Below are 22,765 nucleotides of genomic sequence, written 5' to 3' on the forward strand. Positions count from 1 at the left end.
TACGAAATAAAGATGAATAATCCCAGCATGGTGGCACACACCTTTAATCCAGCACTTGGGAGGCAGAGGAACAGATCTCTTGAGTTTAAGGCCAATCTAGTCTACATAGTGAGTTCTAGACCAGCCAGGAGTGCATATCATTTTTAAAAGAAAGAAAATGACCTGCATATATAAGCACATATATACATTCATCTATGATATATATTATAACATACAAGTTGTGTGCATACTCAGATACACCAAAGAATTCCAGAAATAAAATTCATTTGGGCTTTAATTTCTGTTGTGAATAAAACAGAAAAATACAGTTGTAGTGGCAACTGATAGACTGGTAACTCAGGACAGTTGGGCCTGTGCAGGGCTGCAAATGGGTAAATATCAATCAGGAAGAAGAAGTCTGAACTCCTAAAAGTCTGAACACCTGTAACAGCTTTATCATATGTATTTGTCTGCATATGCTGAAACACTCTTGAATAACCCCAGGGGTAACCCCGCTTACCAACTGTGTATGGTCCTCCCTAGATGCTATTACATCAGTTCACTAGTACTTAACTGAGGACTCAGCCTCTATGCTCATCTGGAATTTGGCCTGTAATATTCCTTTCTTGTTCTACATTGCATAACACTCATCATTTTTAATGAGTTAGACAAGACACACTACATATATGTCAAAGTACATAAGACTATACTTAAGATAGTTCTTTAAAAGATCATTTATAAACTAACCACATATTATATATAACAGGAAGAAATATAAAATGCACAATTTTATGCTTATACTTTGTAAAACTTGTAGCTGAGCATAAGGTGCACACCTATAAACCAAGCACTCAGGGCAGAGGCAGAAGGATAAGAAATTCAGGTAATCCTCAGGTACAAATGGGGTTTGAGGTCAGCCTGTGTTATATGAGTCTTTAACTGAGGGAAAAAAAAGAAAAAACCTTTTTAACTCACGTGATAGCAAGTAAAAAGATGAGAAAAGATTTAACAGAAGTCAACTGATGTGTTGAGAGTCCAAATGACTAAATACAGAGAATCAATACAATCCAGAACCCAGCCAACGTAAAAGTTTCTCAGGGCTGAGGAGTAACTCAGTGGCAGAGTGCTTGGCTAACAAGTACAAGGCCTTAGGTCTGATCACCAAACAAAACAAGCAAATCAACACAAGTGTTTCAAGAGCTGGGCCTGAGCCTGGCAGTGTACATGTACAATACAGCACTTGGGGGACCAAGCCAGACCTCAAGGTCTAGACTGGCCTGGGCTACATTTATAACCCTTTCTCAAAAGAAAAAAAAAAGTGTTTGTATGCTATCAAAAGAACTCTGAGTAACATGGAACCCACAGTACAAACAAAACACTGACTCCCATAAACTGCTCTGTGACCTCTACAGACAGGGAGTCAGTCACACAACATGCACACACACACACACACACACACACACACACACACACACACACACACATGCATACCCTTACACACGTTTATTTTTATGTGTATGAGTGTTTTGCTCGCATGTATATCTGCAAATACACGCACGTCTGATGCCTTTAGAGGCCAGAAGCGGGTGTTGGATCTCTTGGGACTATTATTACAGATGATGTGAGCTGCCACATAAATCTAAAACTCCAGCCTCTTAACTGTTTGTTGTGCCATCTCTCCAGCCTCCAGGAAATGTAATTCTTTAAAAAGCTTTTCTAAGAGACACCAGGGATTAAGACCCAGAGGTAAGTGAATTTTGAATAACCTAGAGGCAAGTATATAACAAAAGAGGAAATCTATAGAGCAGAACCCCTCAGACTAAGAGGTATGATAATGACATGTCTGGTTTGAGAGTTTGTAAGTCCTGAAAAGCAGGAAGGCGGAGAGCCGCTTCTGTCCCTGACCAGTTGTCTTAGGAGAAACTGGAGGCATGGTGAGATAAAGACCTCTTCCGGAAAGCAGGGACAGCTGAGCTCTGCCTGCTGGGTCGACTGTCCATTCTGCTATGCCCATGCCTCCCGACTGGGGCTATGACCTCCCAAGCCTTATCAAGCACATTGGGCTGCTTGAGAATCTAAACAATTCATACCAGTCTCTTCAAACCATGGTTCACCGTGGTCTGAATCACAAAGTGGTATTTTTAACCATCAGAGTGAATCCTTGGGGATATCTAATCTTCTATACTAAGCTGCCATCTGATGCTGTCTGTAAGCAAAGACCAGGGTTTGAATGTGGTATCTGAAACGTTAGACGGCAGGAATACAGCACTGCAGCCCCTTCAGGCATTGTTTGGATATGTACAAACAAACTTATCTCCCAGAAGCAAAGTTCACAATGCTTGTCAAGACTCAGGAAGAGAGAGCAGCAAAGGGACCTCAAAGGCCAGTTCTTATCCTGGGAAGATGGAGAACGGCCCTGGAATGCAGATGAATGTTACTAATTAAATGTCACTGTCCTATAGAAGGAGATGAGACGCTTTATTTTGGCTTTTGTTATTTTTTGTTTTGAGACAGAGGCTCACTGTGCAGACTGGTTGACCTTTAACTCTATGTAGACCAAGCTGGCCTCAGCTCCAAAGAAGAAGTTTTTAAAAGCCATTCCTCCTCTTACCTCAAAGTCAGAAACTACAACTTTCTCAGCAAAGATTAGCTCTTACCATTGCAGATACTGGATATATCCTATTTTTATTTTTTTACTCTTATTTATGTGTATGTATCTGTAGTGTGAATATGCAAGCATGTATGTTGGTGTCTGCTGAGATCACAAGTGTCATATCCCCTTGAGCTGGACTTATATCTACCTGACATTATTTCTGGAAGTGAACCATTTCTCTGAAAGAGCAGCAGGCATTCTTAATCACTGAGTCATCTCTCTAGCCCTATATATCCTACTTTTGCACACAGCACAGAAATAGATTGCCTTTGCATAAGACGCCTGCACATATGTCTACTCACTTTGAGATCAACACAGAGGTACCTATGCAACACACATCCCCCCTCAGGATGCAAGGAAAGGAATTAGGGTGAGATGATAAGAGAAGGGATGGGTGTGGAGACAGAAGGAAAAGGAGAAACCAGCACAAGATTCTGAAGGACAAAAACAGGCGGAAACTTGTCTGGCTGTCAGAATGGATAATCTGGGGGAATTCCTGGGCACTACTCCTAAAGGGGTGAAAGAGCATACATGAGTACCACTTAGCCTAGGAAGGCTGAGGAAGGATTCAGAAAGCCTCCATTCCCTCAGTGTCTGGGTTTTCTTTCTTTGGGGACACAATTGCTGTACCCAGCACAGCAGATGCCACACCAGACTTCCCTATCCCAAGCCATGTTACTTCATAGCATACACATGAGACACTGGCTCACAAAACACCACCAGACAAGGAAGTCAGCCATTTCAGTCCTAAAGGTAAAGAAAGACACTCTCTCTCACACACACACACAAACGTGTGTGTGTGTGTGTGTGTGTGTGTGTGTGTATATATATATATATATATACATATATATATATATATATATCCATATCCATCCATCCTGCCATCAACACAGATAGTATCTGCTATCAGTAATACATGTCTTCTGAGGAAAAGGCCATAGGGGCTGAGGAAGAAAGTGTTCTCAGGCAAATTCAACAAGGTTAAAATAAGGCTTTACTCTGTACACACCCAAGAATTACCAGATGACCACAGCTTTAATTAAATTACATTCCCTTCCAGAATCTAGGTTTCTCCAAACATAGCCAGGAGACACAAATCCAGCAACAATCTGAGGATCAAAGACCCAGAAAAGACTGAAAATGCTGGCAGAGGCAAGGAGGGAGATCTGCAGTTGGGAATCAGGTTTCAGGGTTCTGTTATTGTTTTAATAAATGAGACTATTTCACCTACTTCAATTTATCCAAGAAAGTCTCGAGATGGCTCTGCTACAGTTGACTTCACCTGCTATTCTGAAGGACAGAAGAGATAAGATACACCTTCCAGATAAGACCCACCCAACAAACCTAACTTCTTTCCTACACTACCTATGTAGCCCATCCCCACAGCTTAAACCTGTAGGACATAAGACTAGGAAATGAGATTGGAAGACTGGGATGGACCACAGCAATATGGACGAGATAAAGAGGAAAAATAAAGTAACAGGATACAGAACTTAGGACAGTACCAAGGATAAGGTCATTCTGACTAAACTCTGTGGAGTCAACCTCTGAGAAACATTGGAAACGGTCAGAAACTGAAAGCAAATGATGAACTGAGAACCTAGACAGAGCACACAGAACCTCCCGTCAGTCTGGTGACTTTAACCTCTTTCTTAGAAGAACCTGGACATACAGCTACCTTCACAGAGCTTCTGCAGCATGACTCCGTAATTATGGTTGTGCATTACCATGTAGGAGCCAGCACCCCATGCTCCCAAAACAGCAAAGATTTCCTAGACTGCAGGATACAGCACTTCTCTGGTCTGTCTTCAGGGGCTCCAGTGCAGCTGTGTCTATGGGGAAAACTAAGGGTCAGGACTCAGACCGCAATAGCTTTATGAAAAAGGCACATTCCTCAAAAATGCTTTCAAGTGACCTTCAATCCTGTTTTCCATTCTCCATCCGTGCTGGCTAACGTCCCCAGGCCACTCACCACATCAGGGCACAAGACAAAGCAGCATTCCAAAGGTGCTTTGCTATGGTCAGGTTCTAGTGGGAGTGGAGCTTTCTCCAACAAAGGAGGTTATCTAGAGAAGACAGACAGGCGTAGCGGGATAAAGACAGGAGATGAGAAATGCAGTGTACAGTATACCTTATAGAGAGAGGAAGAAGCTTCTTGGGTGCTCTTCTTGATCATTTGGCCTCTTTCAAGAAAGCTTTCCTGTAGTTTTAAGACACAACTTTCTTGTTGTCCAGCTGCAAAGATACATGTAGTTAACAACCAACAAGTTAAACGCTTGGATATTCTTTGTTCAACAACTACTGCCTCTCTAGAGAGATAATAAATTCCCTCTTGCCAAAACCCAAGCGTTATAAAATACCTGCATTACACTGTTAGTTAAGCTGAGCAAGTCAGCAAATGCTTGATGACCACATAGCAAGGTCTTGATCTTCTCCTGACAATCAACAAAGATGTTTCTGGAAGCACAGGAGGGAGGAAAGAACATGGACTCAATGCTACCCTGACCCGAGGTACTCGTTTACCCTTTCATCTCTGCTTTCACCAACTTTGGGAGGAAAGGCCCCATCCCAGGCTTAAACTGGTGGCTCTAAAGGTGAGCCCCAGCACTCCGAGCAATGTGCAGTTCTATTTAGCTCCGTTCTTAATATACTGATGGGCCGACTTACAGTGGCAGCTGCTCGCAATTCCTAACCACGGGGGGAAGATGAACGGAAGGAGTGACAGGAAGAAGAACCAGCACTAGTAGGAGCCTTCCAATACACATTTCAGACGTAGGCCCTTCAGTTAGCTCTGTTTCAAATTAAGCCCCTTCCTCAAGGTCTGTTTCAAATTAAACCCCTTACTACAAGGTTTTATGTAGCTCAGGATGACCTCAAACTCACTATAAAGTCAAGGATGACCTTGAACTTTTGATCCTCCTACTTCCACATTTTTAGTACTGAGATTACAGGCACACTTTACGGTTTATGCAGGACTGAGGATCTAACCCAAGCCTATATATGCTAGGCAAGCATTCTACTAACTGAGATACACCACTAACCAGCCTCATCTCTTTTTAAAACATTCATTTACTAGTTTTATTTATGTGTATTTTGCCTACATGTATGTATTGCAACACGTGTGCTTGGTGCCAACAGAGATCAGAAGTCATCAGATCCCTGGGAACCAGAGTTACAGGATGGTTGTACGCTACCATGTGGGTGCTGGTTATAGAACCTAGGACCTCAGCAAGTTGTTGTTTTTAATTTATTTATTTTTAGTTATTCACTTTACATCCTACTCATTCCCCCTCCGGGTCACCCTCTCCCCTTCTCCTCTGAGCAGGTGGGGCCCCCCTTGGTATCCTCTCACCCTGGCACTTCAAGTCTCTCAGCAAGTGCTCTCAGCCACTGAGCAATCTCTCCAGTTCTTTGTAAGGACACACTTTCCCTATGTACCTCATGTTGGTCTAGTACTTGAAGCGATCTTGTCGAGCTAGCCTTGGACTTGTCCTGTCTAAGTAGCACTAAGTGCTGGGTTACAGGCATGCACCATTGCATCTAGCCATACCCCTGTCTTTTTAAACCTCAAAGATGTAGGGCATATGTGAGAAGAAATATGTGCCTTACAAGGCAAGAAACCATCACAGGCCAAGCCATGAAGGATTGACAGCTACCAAGAAGCCTTTCATCATCAGGGCAGCCTAAAAGCTGGGAGGTGGACTCATGCTCACCAGTCTACTCTCAAATACAGTAGCTCTGCCCCCATGACACTCTGCCAAGACTTACAGGCCAGAAGCATACAGGTATACGGTGGGTACAGGACAAGAAGGCCAGGCCCTGGATCAGCTCTATTCCTAGAGGGAGTGCCTCATACCAAGGCATTCAGCAGCGTAGGCACAAGTAAGCATCCCCACTCCCACTTTCCCGCTCTCCAGCCAGCGTCCACCATTCTCTCCAGACTTCCTGTTCGTTCCGGGTCTTCAGAAGGGCTCACTTCTCTGCACACTCAGCCTCATCCCTTTAGTTATTCATGCTTTTGATGTCTTCCTGGCCCCTTCCTACTTTACAGGGGCAAATGCTACTGCCCTCCAAAAATTTTGAAGCTGGTTAAAAATGGCACCTGCCTTCAGGGGAAGGGGATACTTAAAGAAACTTTTCAGAGTGCCAACACTGACTGATGAAACATTCAGTGAGAGCCAGAGACAGCCTCACACTTATCTCAGTTCCTTCCTCATAAAATGCACATGTACATCTTAAGTACAACAGATCACTCAGGAAACTGAGCCTTGGCCTTGTTCCCACCCATCCCTTTCAGAAAGGCGGGCAAGTTGGAAATGTTTTAGAAAGAATTAATACTGAGCCCCAATATGGTGGCACATTCTTTTAATCCCAGTGCTCAGGAACATAAAGCAGGAAGATCACTTTGAGTACAGACTGGGTACTTAGCAAAACCCTTTCCCTAAAAGAACAATCAATACTGTAACCCCATGAAGATAGTTCCTAGCTGCAGAATTCCAAGAAAAGGTTGTTCTACCTTCAACTGCTCTGGTCACCTTCAGTAGTCTCCAGAGATCTGCTCTAACATTACACATCACAGGAGCAGAAGGCAACTGTACCCCACATTGTCCAGAAACAGAATTGGGCAGAAAGGAATGTAGGGAGCTTCCAAGAAGTACCTGACTAAAGAAGGAAACCAAAAGCTCACCCAGTTTCCCAGATCCAGAAGTGGAGGCACTAGGCTTAGAACAAGCACTCTGGTGCCTCAGATGCTGTGATGGAAAACTCCTCAGATGTGAAAGACCAAAGAAAGAGAAAAAAAGACATCCAGGCAGAATGCACCTGAGCTTCTCTCCAATGTGCCTTTGAGTGACGGGTGGCTACCCTTGAATGTGAGCCAGGGTCTTACAGAAACCCACAGCTCCTTAGGCACAGAGAAACCCACATAAGCAGAGGCTGGAAGTTCCTACCCTAGTATAAGCCCTAGTATCATCTCCTTTCTGTGCAACAGGCTTCTTTTCTAACATCTGCAGGGAAACCGGTGGAACCAGAAGGAGATCCCAACATCTGACAAGAAACCAAAGCTGCTAAATAGCTGGGCTTTGCTGGCTCCAACTCTGTTCTTGCCTCAGAGGTTGTAACGCTTCTTGCAGTTCTACTACTAGCTGTAGGCTTCCCGAGAACCCCCACTACAGTTCCTAGAAGCATGAACACTGCAAGGCTGAGTAGAGAAATCGTTATGAAGACATGCCTTTTCTAATTTATCACCTAACATATGGCTCTAAGAGGTTCTGTTATAGGATAAGCATGGGGGGCCAGAGAACACAGAAAGGAAGTCACTAAATATGCCTTCTTCTGTGTTAAATATCTACATTAAGCCACTGAATAATAATCGTCTAGAGATGATTCAAACCAAGGCTGGGGAGGTGGCTTAGTTGGTAAGGTACTTGCTACTCCAGCCTCAACACCCAAGTTCAGATCCCCAGCACGCATGTAAAAGGCACAATATGTCTTTATCCCAGAGCTGGGAGTCAGAGACAGGCGGATCCTGGGAGCTCACCGGATGGTCTAGTCAAATCAGTGCACTCCAGGATCCATGGAGATCTTGTCTCAGAAAATTAGGTGGTAGATGACTGAGGAAGATACCAAATGCCACCCCCTGGCCTCCATACACACATGTGCACACAGGTGCCCAGCACCCTAGCCCCAAGATACACACACATATACAGAGAAAGAGAAAATTAAATTTTAAAAAACGAATCAAATCTAAGACAGCTCTCCTTTCCTAGGAAAAGACAATTCCTTATGGGAATTCCAGACAACACTTCCCTTTCCACACTTCCCCTTTGTACTTCTTATAAAATACTCACATCCACGAGGTTTGCAAACCTTAAGCAGGTCTACATATCACCACAAAAAGCACACAAGATCACACTAGTCTCTCCAGTCCTCAGAGGTTTGTACTCACCACCAAAGTTTCCACTTCAGGTCCCAATGGAGACAACAGGGGGCAAGAATTAGACAAAGCTTTCTCCAGGGCCTTGACTGCGGAAAGAATTAGTGGTGGCTCCAGACACCCCACAAGCAGGAAAGTGCCTAAGCACCTGGAATCTCCCTTCTGAGCACCAGCAAACGAGCTGATGTCATCTCTCTGCCTCCTGGGCCCTGGGATTTTACCCATCCCCACCTCACAATTGCACAATAAAGATCTGCAGCTGGCTACTTCAGTCTCTGCCTGCCTGTAGCCAATGGAGCCTTTTGACAGAGAGGCTTGTGATGGAGAAAAGGTATTAGTTTCACCCTGGCCTCTGGCCACATAGTTTACTCATAACTCTAGTCCAAAATACATACTGCTCGCTCTTCCTCAAACAGACAAAGCTACAAAAGAATTCAAAAAGAACATCCCGGGCCCTGCAAAAAGGACAGGGAGAGATAAAATCAGCCGAGTTGTACTTCTCTGGAACTGCAGATAGGACACAGGCCAGCCCCAGGCAGAAACATCTGGACAAACTTTCCTCCATCCTAACAGGGGAGTTTTGGTCACCTGGAGCCCAGAACAGTTTTGAGTCTTATTCAGAAGTAGTTCTCTATTCCTGAGTTTTCATTCCACAAGGAGATGCTGCAGGTTACACAGGGGGAGCCAGCTCACCTTCAGTTTGCCTAAGAGAGCAGCCTGTGTAGATACTGTACATAACTTCAGACTGGGAGCATTGCATGTAAGCACTGATTATCTCCTAGGCAAAAATAGGAGGGGATAGGTTCATTCTCTCCACTAAGCACGCCTGAAGTACGTGATCCTTCCATGGTCAATCACAATTTCCAAAGAGGAGCTTTCAGCTGTAGCTTGTCCTGACAAGACACACAGGGAGAGAAGCTAAACATCGCTAACTCCATCACCTCTTGCCTAGACTTCTGCTGACAGAAAGGTCAAGCTTTCCTAATATTGGTCTCAGAATCCTTTGAAACTACTTTTTCTTCCTCACTGGCCAACAGAAGTAGAGTCAAGAGTCAGTCAATCGATTTTATAAAATGACAGACAATATACACATGAGACATGACAAGTGGGTGCACAGATAAACTCATTACTAAAACCGTGACTGAAGTTTGTGGTAAAGAAACAAAACATCTCTGAAAATACTAGCAAAAAGATATATAATTACATAGTGTTTGCAGCTTGTATGATAGTTCAGGAAGAAGAGGTTAATTAAAAGACAGAGCTGTGTGCCTGTTACTGCAGCACAAAGTCTAAATCTGGAAAGATACACAGAAGATTAGCAAATATGCACATATCCCCTACATGTGGATGTCAGCAAATTCATGAGGCAGCCCATTTCTTTTAAAAGTGGAGCCAAGCAAGATGGTACTCGCCTATAATCCCAGCACTCAGAAGATGGAGGTAAGAGGATCAGAAGTTCAAGGTCAGCCTCAACTACATACCAAATTAGAGAACAGCATAAGACTCAAAAATTTTTAAATTTAAAATAAAAAATAAGAAGCCGTGGCAGGACAATGGAGGCTGACGTAAAGATCTCGCTCTGTGTATTTACAGGTTGTTATCAATGTTCTTAAGGGATGGATGGCACTGGGCTTTGTATGTTTAGGTGGGCAATTATATCTTATTAATTGAATCTAAGGTTATTGTGTTGTGTGTTCTTTTATGTGAGGGTTTGAGTGTAGCCAAGTGTGCAGTGGCAGGAGACACTGGGCTGCCGAGGAGTTGGGATGTGTTTCCGCCAAGATATCTAGCAGATATCTTGGGGTACCACAGTGCCAGACCTAGCGAGGTAAAAGACAACTATACCTTTTTTTATTTTTTATATTTTACAACAACAGATGGCGAACCAATGTGATGGACAAGAATCCAGTAGTAATCCTAAGAGTTGAGAGAAAGTTTTTATTTTCTAAGTAAGAGGAGGCCAGCGCCATGTTAAGTCATGTGATCTCTCAAGGGTGGGGAATTTAACAAAGAAACAGGGAAGTAGCCTGGGCTGGCAGGCTGTAGGTCCCAGGCTGTGTGATAAGTAATGGCAGCTCAGAGAGTTAGAGATTAAAAGCTGCTTTTTTTTTTTCTTTTTTCTCTTTTTCGGAGCTGGGGACCGAACCCAGGGCCTTGCGGTTGCTAGGCAAGCGCTCTACCACTGAGCTAAATCCCCAACCTAAAAGCTGCTTTTTAAAGAAAATCTTTTAGAAAGTCTTTCAGGATACTCATATTCTTTTTAACGTGGGCTCCACGGGAATTTTGGGTTGAAATCCTAGTTAGACAAGCTACTTCTTAATTACAGGTATTATTAAAAAGTGATCAAGTTTGTTTTTAGAAAGAAGAGAGTAAAGAGATTACCTGAATCAGGTGGGGATTTTCATCCAAGGTTCAGAACTTAGATAGGGAAAAATTAGTCACTACCTCCAAGTCGAGAGTTGTGATGAATGTCTATAACACCAGGCAGAGTGAATGCAGACATATATTATAGAAGTTATTAAGGTTAAAGAAAAATCTGTGGCTCCCGGTAGAGAGCTTAACGGATATATTTTGGGCTAAAGTCCTGGTTTGATATGTTGCTTATTGATATTGGAATTGATAGAAGGTATTTGATTTGTTTTATGAATTACCCCGCTAAAGGCCATATGGCTCGTTGATGCCGGCTAGCGAGGGTTTGTGGTTATTTTTTATATCTACCACAACAGGAAGCTAAGATTCCCTTAACATGGGCTACACAGGAATTTGGGGTTAATTTCCTGATATCACAGAGTACAAAAACCTATCAGGCTCATTGTTTATCTTACTTCCTTTTAAAAAAAAAGTTTAATCTTCATAATGGGTGTGACTTTGAGTTTTATAGTTATATTATTACTCTGGGAAAGAGTGCAAGATACAAGCTTTTCTGGTTACAGACTAAGGAACACAGTATTTTGTGAGAAAGACTTTGTCTTTGTGTGTTTAAAAAGCGTGACTAGGCTCTGGAAACCTCACAGAGTCATACTGATCAGATTTGATAGTAGTAGGCTGCCTGAAAAAAATTAATGCAAGAGAATCAAACAAAAAGAGATTTCGATTCTAAACTTTGGTCTTGAGAGTTGTATTTTACAGAGTGTGCCTACTTGGATTCCTGGTCTCAAGGACTTTCAGCTGAGTCCAGTCAGGACACATCAGCTACAGCATTTGCTTCATTCTTCCTACCTCTTCCCCCCAAGGATATCTCAACGCCCATGTACAGCTTGAAGAAGTTATAGAGGAGTCACCCCAATTCCCTGGACTTTGGGAGGGGGGCTGAAAGTGGTTATTCTAAAGTTATTTTTATGAGGAATTTAGAAATGGTTGTAATTTAACAGGGAGGAATTAGCTAGATTGAGTTATACAGTCGTAATCTCATTTGTTAACTAAGCTAAAATCATCTTTGCTTTGATATAGAATTTATTTGTTAAAGACATTCCCAAATGTCTTTCATTCCAGAAGTGTTCCCAGTATAAAGCTTATCAGCCAGGATTAGAATAATTAATCATAATGGTAATCAAGAGGAATAGACAAGGAGGTCTTTCCTGAATTAACTAAGCAAAATAAGTAGATGAAAAATCAAAGGAAAGAGCAGGACTGAAGGCAAGATAAATAGAGGTTGGAAAGATAACTGAGTGCCCTTCCAGAGGATCAGGGTTCAATTCCCAGCACCTACATGATGGTTCACAACCATGTGCAATTCAGTCCCGGGGATCTGATGCTCTCTTCTGACCGCTGAAGGCACCAGCTAGATAAACAATACACAGACATACATATAGGCAAAACACCCATACTAAACAAACAAGCAAGCAGACAAAAGCTGTGAGTAGAATCTGAAAAATAAATACTTAATTCCCTGTGACTGATGAATTAGCAGATTCACAGGTACCCACAACAGGACTGGCCACAAGGAACATTAGCATTACTTGACAATTACCAGTTGGCTCATCAGTCTAGAATAAGTGGAATGGGAGCAAATAGGCTCACAGCCTCTTACTAATCATCAAATCAAACCATTTTGTCAACCAGATGTTAGTGTCTACACATCTTCAGAACCCACATTAGCATTCGCTTCCCAGTCTCCTAGGGCTGCCTAGATAACAGTGCCCACTCCTTAATGAATAGGATCGAGGTCACCTAGTCGTAACAATTCCAGTAGACCAGAAGGCACCCTCGTTGGTGATGTCGCATCAGGATGGAATCAGGGCTTGTAGAATACAACTGTAAATGAAAATGGTGTGGTGACACTGATGAGTGTCCTAGGGAAAAGAGGTAACAAAGATGTGGAATAACAGAGAGGGCCTGCTTGAAGGTACACGAACCCAGTAACTTCCTTCCAGAACCACCCTGGAGTTCTCTGGCTTTTTCACTAACCACTCAGAGACTGGCACCCCCTATGCCATTTACAAGTTACAAAGAACCACTGGGTAGGAAAAAACCTCAGGGGTCCAGCTCATTCTACAGTAATGGATTCTGAGGTAAATCTCTAGAGAGAAGGAAAAGGGGCCTAAATGAGGCAAGTCCTGACTAAATCTCAAGGCCTTTCAGAAGGGAACAAGACAAAGCAGCATCAGGGCTCTGCTGTGTCAGTGTGTGGAGAAGGACGTGCAGAATAAGCCATGGTGTTCTTAAAGAGCATTTCTCATCTCTTCAGTCTGTTCTTACTTCACAGCTCTTGGTAGCAGGATCCCCAAACACTCTGCCTTTCTTTGATTAAAACCAAATCCTGCTTCCTCCAAAGCCTAAGATTTGGAAGACAGCCATGTACAGCACAGAAGGAACCATCAAAAAAACATTGGACTTGTTATCAAACATTTAAGATTTCCTGAAATTCCAACTTCCAAGGACCAATATCCACACGATGGGGAAATCAAAGCCAGGTGAAGATCCACGTTGAGTCTGAAGGAGGTGACAGGCAAAAGGAGGAATTCTGGAACTGGATACACTGAAGGACAAGCTTCTCCGTTCCCAAGGTACATATGCACACCCCAGGGCAAACCCAGGAGTGGCCAAAGCAGGTATCTCCAGAAGTGAGCTTTGTCAGAGAATTTCCATCATTTTATTCCACTTTCTACTTTCTCAAGATAACTGCGTAGACCAGCTTTATCAACATATAGGTCATTTGAGTTATTTTCTGGTTCTACTAAGAAGAGCTGCACTTGCAGCAATGGTTTTGTTTTCTGTGTTCTCACTCCTTGGTGCCCAGGCTTACACTGGGTTTGCACACCCATCAAGTCTCATCTGTATCATGAAATAAGGACACTTTTGACAAAAGAAAATTTAAGCACAAAAAATGCCCGGTACAAGATCAAACCACAAAGTAGTGGCTTAGCAGAGATCAGAATCTAATTCCCCAAACATGGTCCATCAGTCCTCCCAACAGACCACAACACCTCTGTTATGGGAGAAACATCTGCACTAGAGCACGGAGACCAAGAAGCAAAACAATTTATCTCAAGTCATTTTAAGGAAAACAGCACAGCTAGAATGTTTGGCAGAGACTAACTGAATATTTCTTCCATGACCTCTGACAGTAAGAAGACTGGAAGACTGTGGGAGAATAGGCAGAGCACACAAGGAAATGGGAGACAAGACCACAGCAGACACAGGCAGATGGGTGACTAGACAAGAAAAAATGTGATGCTGAGCTGAGAACATGCTGAGTCATGGTTTTTGAAAGGTGGCAGAGATTTAAATATTGGGTTTCGGATTTATGAATAGAGTCCTACCAACACAGGGTCTAGAAGAAAAATTTAGCAGAATTGTTTTTGAGGAAGTATTATTAAAGAGAGCACAAAAAGTTCTAATCCAGAGAAAAGAACTGATAAAAAAATCTATACAACTAAAATTTTCAGGGCAACAAAGAAGCAAAAACCATTCTTCTGGCTAAGACACAGACTGTATTTGGAAGCAACAAACATGGAAACAAGGCCCAAGGTCTCAACAGAAACCTAGTTTAGAAATAAGAACCAAAAGTTACATTCCAGGTAAGAGAAAAGCTGGGAAAGAGCTTATGGCCTACTTGACAAGACTCTATAAGAGTGATTATGGAAGCCTGGGATGCTATGAGTGAAATTTGCAGGGCACCATGAGTGAAATTGGAAGCAGCTCAAGGGACCTAATCAAGGCTCTTCCAAAAGGAGCAAAAACACCAAGATCAACCCACTGTGAGGAAACTACTGTACAGAACTAGGCTTTACATGAGGGGCTGGAGGGCTCCATGGTTAACAGCACTTACTGCTCTTGCAGGGGACCCAGGTTCAGTTCCTAGTACCCACATGGTAACTCACAATCAGCTATAACTCTAGCTCCAAGGAATAACATGTCTTCTCTTCTGGCCTCCAAGGGCACCATACATTCATGGTGCATTTACATAAATACAAGCGAAACACCTATACACATAAAATACAAATTAATAAATCTTTTAAAGCAGTAAGAACTGAGAGAGATAGATAGGTAGGTAGGTAGGTAGATAGATAGATAGATAGATAGATAGATAGATAGATAGATAGATAGATAGATAGATAACAAGTTAGAGAGCCAAGCTTCTCAAGTTTGCAGTAACAAATTAAAATTATCAATTTTTTATTAGTCACCCACGTGATAGCTAACAACTATCTGAAACTCTAGTTACAAGGGGAGGCACCAGGCAGGAATATAGTGCACACACATACATGCAGGCAAAACACACATACATGCAGGCAAAACACTCACATATACGAAGAATTCTCAAATTGAAGGTATATCAACACATACACACACAATTTTAATTAACTCAAATGATTTTGCCTAACTGTGCAATGGATGAGCATAAGGTCTTTATTCTATTAGTCTACTTTTGTTTTGTTTTTTTGGTCTGTATTTTTGTTGTTTATATTTTGAAACAAGGTCTCACTATGTAGCCCCCACTGGCCTCAATCCTCCTGCTTCAGCCTCCCGAGCGCTGGTATTCCAGGCATGAGCTACCACACCCAGCTTGTTATTTAGTTTGTTCTGTTTGTTTAGCTTTCTGAGACAGGGCCACTAGACTTGTTTTTCCTGTTTGTTTGTCATGGAATTCATCTGAAATGTACTAAGGCAAAAGTAGCGCTACACACAGCACACACAGCACACAGACAGACAAATCCCCCCATGAAAAAGGAGAATCCAAAGCTAGAGTTGTCCACTGTTTGTTTCAGTTATTATTTTGGTTTGCAAAAGTCCCCTTTTATACTAGGCAAAGATAACATATTTGAGGTCAAAATCTGCTTATTTTTAGAAAAACGTAAAACCTAGAAAATGTATTTGGTCTCCGAATAAGAACAAGCAGACAAAAGCTGTTCTGTGACACCTAATACCCTAAGTACCCACCCTTCACCTGGGATAACTGGTGGCAGGTAAACTCAAGACCCACTTCTTCCACACCATCATGTTTCTTCTCCAAAACCCTCAAAAGCTCCTGGCATCTCCCGATTCCGTTCCTCCTTCAGTCAGCATTCACTCCTTCCAAATAGTGAATGGGTGCAGCTTCTTAGCCCAGATGCTAGTGTTCCCTTTTGATGTAAAAAATATCCTCATTGGCTCATGTTTTAAATGGTTGTTCCTCCTTTGGATTTTAAGAGGCTATGGAACCTTTAAGAGGTGAGGCCTACATAGCAGTAGGTCACTGGGGGGTGGGCATTAAAGGTTTTATCAGGCCTCCGGTTGTCACTCTCTCTGCTCCCTCGTCTGTTGTGATATAAACAGACTCAACCACTTTGTTCCTGCCACCAAACTTGAGTAGCCTGCCCCACTCTCCCATTGAGCTGAACCAAGACCTTTGAAACTTGGAGATAAAGGAAGCCTTGGTCACCTGGCTGTGAAGGCATTCTGGGCACAGCAAAAGGAGGTGACAAACACAACTAAACAGCACGCATCCTCTGATTTACTGCACATAGTTTCAGCAGGAGGAGGTATCATAGGTGGAAAGGCTTGGGAATCAAATGAACCAAAGTTCTAATTCCAGATCTTTGGCAAGTTTCTCCACCTCTCAGATTAATGAAAGTGCAAACTGAAAAAAGGAAAGGAAGGAAGAGAAGTAGGTAGGCAGGCAAAGCGGGAGCTTCTGCTCACTCAGTATTCCAAATGTTTGTCCAGACAGAAGAACGCACAAAGCCCTAGAGGTTTGAAGCCCAGGACTGCGTGAACCAACTGTTGTGGCACATGCCTATAATCCCAGCATTGGGAAGTGGAACAGAAGGATCGGAAGTTCAAGATCAGCCTCGGATACATAGACAGCTTCTACATAGACAGCTTCTTAAAATAAAAGGCAGTATGCCACAGTCACACAGTAGAGCTTCTGTGCTGACTCAATACTTACTTGATAGCCAACATTAGTATTTTTGGAGACTGTTTTGAAAATAGTACTGGGGAGCAAACAACAACAACAACAAAACCCTCTCAAATAATTTTCCCACAACAAATCAGAATGGTAAGTACAATGCTCTTTACCTTACTGTGTTGATCACATTTCTAAGGCTGCTCTCAGTTCCTTTTGTGTTCCTCTGCCCAAAGACCCAGGGCATCTACTCAGTGGTAAAATTCCGCACTTCCCCCTTGCAAGCTGGAGCAATGTTAGGTGGCTCAGGGTTCTCTAAGGGCAAGGCTTACAGTGTCATCCTGGAAAGTGTGAAAATATGGAAAGGGCGCTCATCTAACTATCCCGTGCTTTTGCGTGGTACTGAATCAGCTCTTTGGAGGTCTCCTCCTGGGTTTGGTTCAATCTCCTCTCTGCGAGCACTGTTCAAGCTCATCACTCTACTGAGCAAATGCTCCAATGCATGGAACAAAGTGTCATCCATTTTCTCTAGATCACAAACAGCCTTACCTTATAGCACTTCCCCATAACAGGGAAATTCAGTGTCACAGACAGGCCAGGACAGTGACCAACTGCATATCTACCTGTTCTAGGATCCTGAAGAACTTATAAATGGAACTGTTTTACAAATGCACTGAGTTACATTTGATTTGAGTTTTATAATTCTGTTAAGGCTTCTCATGTAAATGAATTTGCAAATTGAGATAAAAAGTCCTTTACTGGGGGCTAGAGAGATGACTTAGTGGGATCCAACATCCTCTTCTGCCTTCCATGAGCACTGCATGTGCATGGTAAACAGACATATATGCAGGCAAAACACTCATACACATAAAATTTAGAATAATAATAATAATAATAATAATAATAATTTTAAAGTACTAGTGCAGTGGTATCAAATTTTGATTTCAAAATCGTAGCCATTTTTCTGTAATGACAACCAAGCCACCTTTGCCCTGTAACACTAAACTCAGACCACCCATAACTACTAGGTACAGCTCTGAAAGGAACAGACTCACTCACCAGTCTCGTTTTCCTCCCTTAGCTAAATGTAAACAAGAATCTCTGCATTAGTAATAATGCCCAAAGGAATATTAATACGGAAAATAGCCCCTGGGAAGGAAACACCCTCAACGGACTAACACTTTCTCACGCACATTCCTTGGCAAGTGCTCCTTCCAGACCTCCAGCCTCTTGACAAGTCATGCAAGGGTCCCGGCATGCTACTACCCCAAAAGTGCTCTGCCTATTTTGACCCCAGGCCTTTTTCAGATATGGTCCCCTCTCTCAGGAATTCCTTCCCACCCCTATTTTGCTTAGATGACTAAGATTGCCCCTCAAAAGTCATTTCCCACAGCATCTCCTCTGTTGCCCATTGCTAATACTGGGGAGTTTTTGCTTTCCTCTGGTTGGTCCATTGTAAATGTTTATCATGTGCCCTAAAAGATTTAACAAAACAGACTCTCCTCCCTATATACATATATATACACATCTGGGTACACACTCATATGTAAATTTGTAATATAGTCCCATATATTCATGTATGCATATGTTACTATTTAAACTTCTGCATCATAAGCAGTAGTAGAGATGTACTTTCTAGTATTATACATACATACATATACATATATACATACATATACATACATATATATATATATTTATATATTAGAGATGTTAGAATTCTGGGCTGGGGATGTTATTTAGAGTTTGGTGGTAAAGTGGATGCTCGGGACATGTAAGACACTGGGTTCAATCCCCAGCAACAACGAAAGGGGGATAAGGAGGAAAAAGGAAAAAAGAAAAGAGAGGAAGGAAGAAAATAGAAGTGAGATGGCTCAACAGCCAAGAAATTTGCAATGAAAACCTTGTGACCTGAGTTTAATTCCCAGACCATTTTCCCAGAACTCATATAAAGGTAGAAGGAATGAATCAGCATGTGCTGTAGCCCACACACCCTCCCTAACCCCACTTTACATAATAATAATACATTAAAAAATTAGAATAAAGACTAGAACAGGATATTGCATTTATAAATATTTACCTTTTGAAATAAACCACAGCAATACTCTTTTAAGTGAATCCAAATGGTCCAACAGAATCTGAATACCGCATCATCCATCTAAAAAAAACAAATCTGGGGGCTGGAAAGAAGCCTCCACACTTAAGAACATTTGCTACTCCTTCAGAGAACTAGGATTCAGCATTTACATGGTGGCTCACAACCATCTGCTACTCCAGTTCCAGGATTTGACCTCTATGGGCACAAGACGTGCAAATGGTGCACAAACATACATGAAGACAGACACTCATAAAAAAGAAAAACATGAACATTTTATTATTCCTGTCTTTCCTTAAGTTTTTATTTTTTGTTACTTCTTCAGAATTATATCCTAATCTTTATGCTTCAAAACTGTTTATTGATCAACCAATAAAACTACAAAGAATAACTTATAAATATATAATATATACATATGCCAATTTATGTATAAAATATATTTATATATTATATATGACAATGTATATTTAAATTCTTAAGTATAAACTGTGTGTGTTAAATATTATTTTATTATTTCATCTGGATTAAATTTTCTTTTCCCTTATTAATATGCAGCTGGTAAAAAAACATAATTACATTATAACTTAGTACTACTAAGCAAAAAAAGGTAAATTTCTATTTGAAGTTCATTATCTTTCATAGTTAGGTACAAGTGCCAAGAAATCCTGTTTACCTAGGTAACCAGACAGTAATGATAGAAATCTGTCCTACTGATATCTGTCATTGTACTCAAAGTTACACCAAAACTACACATGGTTGATCATCAACAACTATTTTTTATTATCTACAAGCTGACAACTCAAAATTTTGTTGAAAGCATGAATTATAAACCATTTATAATGATATACACCTTTAATCTCAGGACTTGAAAGACAGAAGCAGAGGCACAGGCAGGCAGATCTCTGAGTTTTAGGTCATCCATCCATATTTGTTCCTGTATCAAAGACAGGAAGGAAGGAGGTTAGGAAAGGAGGCGGGGAGAGAAGGGGGTTTTACCAGTCACTGTTTGTGACTGTGCCTTTGCTTACTAGCCCAAAGGCTTTCATATACTAGGCAAACAGTGACACAAGGTAAGAGATAGCTATGGCTTCTTCTCTTAAAGCAGAAGAGTGAGTGCAGAAGAAGAGTGAGTAGCGGGAGAAAGGAACACTGTGGATCCAACTGCATTCTCAGACAGATTGACTTTTGGAAAGAAGACACAGGAAATCAAGGATCTCGAAAATTTTCTCCAGTTTGAAAACCATTAGTCTATTTTGGATAAGTTTCTCAATCTCTCTCTTTTAAGATTTGTTATTATGTAGTGTGTGTGTGTGTGTGTGTGTGTGTCTGTCTGTCTGTCTGTGTGTGTGTGTTTGTGTGTCTGTGTGTGTGTGTGTCTGTGTGTGTGTCTGTGTGTCTATGTGTGTGTGTGTGTGTGTGTGTGTGTGTGTGTGTGTGTGTGTGTGTGTGTGTATGAATGTCACACGGGGGTAGGGGATGGCGGCATCCAATCCCTGAAGCTGGCAGTGACCTGCCTGACTGGGTGCTATGAACCAAAGCCGAGTCCTCTGAAGAGCAGCAGGTGCTCAGCCATCTCTGCTTTCCCTCCCTCTTAGGACCAAATACCTTCTCCCACCAAAATAGCAGCATTAAAAAAGCTAAAAATACTGACTTGTTTAAACATGGTTAATTATTTTAATATCCTAGCAGAGAGAATGAAAACAAATGCTCCAACAAAAATCATATTAAATATTAAAAATATATCTGGCATCCCCAAACAAAAAAACACTATGATTCTCCTTGAGAACAAAATCAATTCCCTCCAAAGTTATAACCCACAGTTTGTACTTCCAACCTTGATTCTTTTTTTTTTTTTTTTTTTTTTTGGTTCTTTTTTTTCGGAACTGGGGACCGAACCCACCCAGGGCCTTGCGCTTCCTAGGCAAGCGCTCTACCACTGAGCTAAATCCCCAACCCCCCAACCTTGATTCTTATTATACCTAATATTAATACACCAACCCTCATAAATCATGCCCCACCCCTTGCCTCCAAATGAGATGGTTTCTGGACTCCAGCACAGGAGATCACGGCCAACAGAGGAACAGAGACCAAGAGATATCATAGGTCATATGGACAACAAGACCCAAAGTGCACTGCTGGGCCTCCATTAACATTTATGAATTTCCAACCTAGAAGCCTAGATCTAGAGAGATGAAGGCTGGGTGGTTCCTCAGCTGAGCTGGCAAGTGCAAGGACCAAACACTAAGAACTGAGCATAGTATGGATGGCCTTAGTTATTGGCTCTGGTTAGTGAAGTTGGTGGGGAGGGCTCCACAATGTGCTGTAATGGAGGCCATGTCTCTCCTTGGATGAAGACAAAGCACTAGGCCATGTTCTTGGGTTCGGCAAACAATAGCTAACTGAAGGCCCCCTGGGCTCTGGAGCACCACTCCTTGAGTCATCATTGTTGAAAGTGAGGTGGAATCTACATATGGTAACGAATGCCTGCTTATAAATATTCCCCACTTTGTACCTCAGGATTTTCTTCACCTTTTCCTTTCTCTCACCAAGTCAAATTCTGTCAGTCCTCCAAAAACTGACCTCCAAAGGTGAAGATCAACTCCCTTGTACTCTATAGAGCCCTCCTCCACCTTTATATTTCCAGGCAGTTCTTCTATAGCCCTCATAATTGTCTCCACTGTGTACACAGCATGAGCTCTTCAATACGCCTCATGAATCTACCCACTTTGTTTTTATCTACAGCTCTTTACTGTAGGCACGGAAGCAGGGTCTACGTCCTCCATGTCTCCTGTCACACAAAATTGGTCTTAGTACACTTACTGTGCAGGACACGCACGAGCTTACAGTCCTAGTGCACTGCTGTCTCCTCCTAAAAGCCCACCTCTTTTACACATTGTAAGGCTCATGTCCAAGTCTCTGTGGGCCTTCAGAGTCCTTGGAGTTTCACTTTTGCTGAGCATTCTTTAGATTGCCAAGACAATTTCCTAAATGCTATTCTACATGAAGGTTGTATGCGGCCTGAGCCAGCCAGCTCTGCAGAGACAAAGCCAAATACTGTGGCCCTTAGAAGCAAGCGGCAGCCTGGAAGAAATCAGTGAAGGAGGGCTTTTCTTTCATGCTAATGGGGTGTGGGTGTGGGTGTACATGTATGCACATAAACACTTGTATGCATGTACTTATTTGGGCATGTATGAGAGAGTGCGTGTGAACGTATTGTATGTGTACTTGTTTGTATGTGCATATGTATGTGGTGGGGGTATATGTATATATGGGGGATTGCACCCTTGCTTACATGTGGAAGCCAGAGGAGGATGCTAGGTGTTCTGCTTTATCATTGTCCCCCTTAGTCTTTTTTCCTTTTTTTTTTTTCTTTTTTTTTTTTTTTTCCAGAGCTGGGGACCGAACCCAGGGCCTTGCGCTTGCTAGGCAAGCGCTCTACCACTGAACTAAATCCCCAACCCCACCCTTAGTCTTTTGAGACAGGGTCTCTCACTTGTGGGGCAAATGGAGCCGTGTCACAAAAACTGGGAAGGTTGAGAGGATTCTGAAACCCTGGTAAATTCTTATATCTGAGAATGGTAGGTGTTTCATCTACTCCCAACCCGGTGCCTGTCCTGGAGCACGTGACCACAACATGAGGATCCTGACCACTAGTCATGTAACACAGAGCACAGGGTTCTCGGTGCTAATGAGATCTCTAGATGGGCCTGCCCGAGGGTTTAGACAATAAGCTTCCCTTCCTGGACATTCCTTCTTACAAACGGGATTTAATAT

General features: G+C 42.2%; 1 protein-coding gene across 29 annotated transcripts in view; it reads right to left on the reverse strand.

Annotated features, from left to right (window-relative positions):
• The window catches only part of Dennd2b (DENN domain containing 2B), a 188,731-nt gene that overhangs the window by 107,234 nt on the left and 58,732 nt on the right, over positions 1–22,765 (reverse strand). For 3 of the 29 annotated variants that reach the window (XM_087559661.1, XM_087559727.1, XM_087559634.1), the window contains exon 2: positions 4,764–4,867. The gene's annotated coding sequence lies outside the window, so the exon portion shown is untranslated. 29 annotated transcript variants of the gene reach the window in all.

This window comes from Rattus norvegicus, chromosome 1, assembly GCF_021556685.1.
Source record: "Rattus norvegicus strain SHRSP/BbbUtx chromosome 1, alternate assembly SHRSP_T2T, whole genome shotgun sequence".
Classification (NCBI taxonomy): Eukaryota; Metazoa; Chordata; class Mammalia; order Rodentia; family Muridae; genus Rattus; species Rattus norvegicus.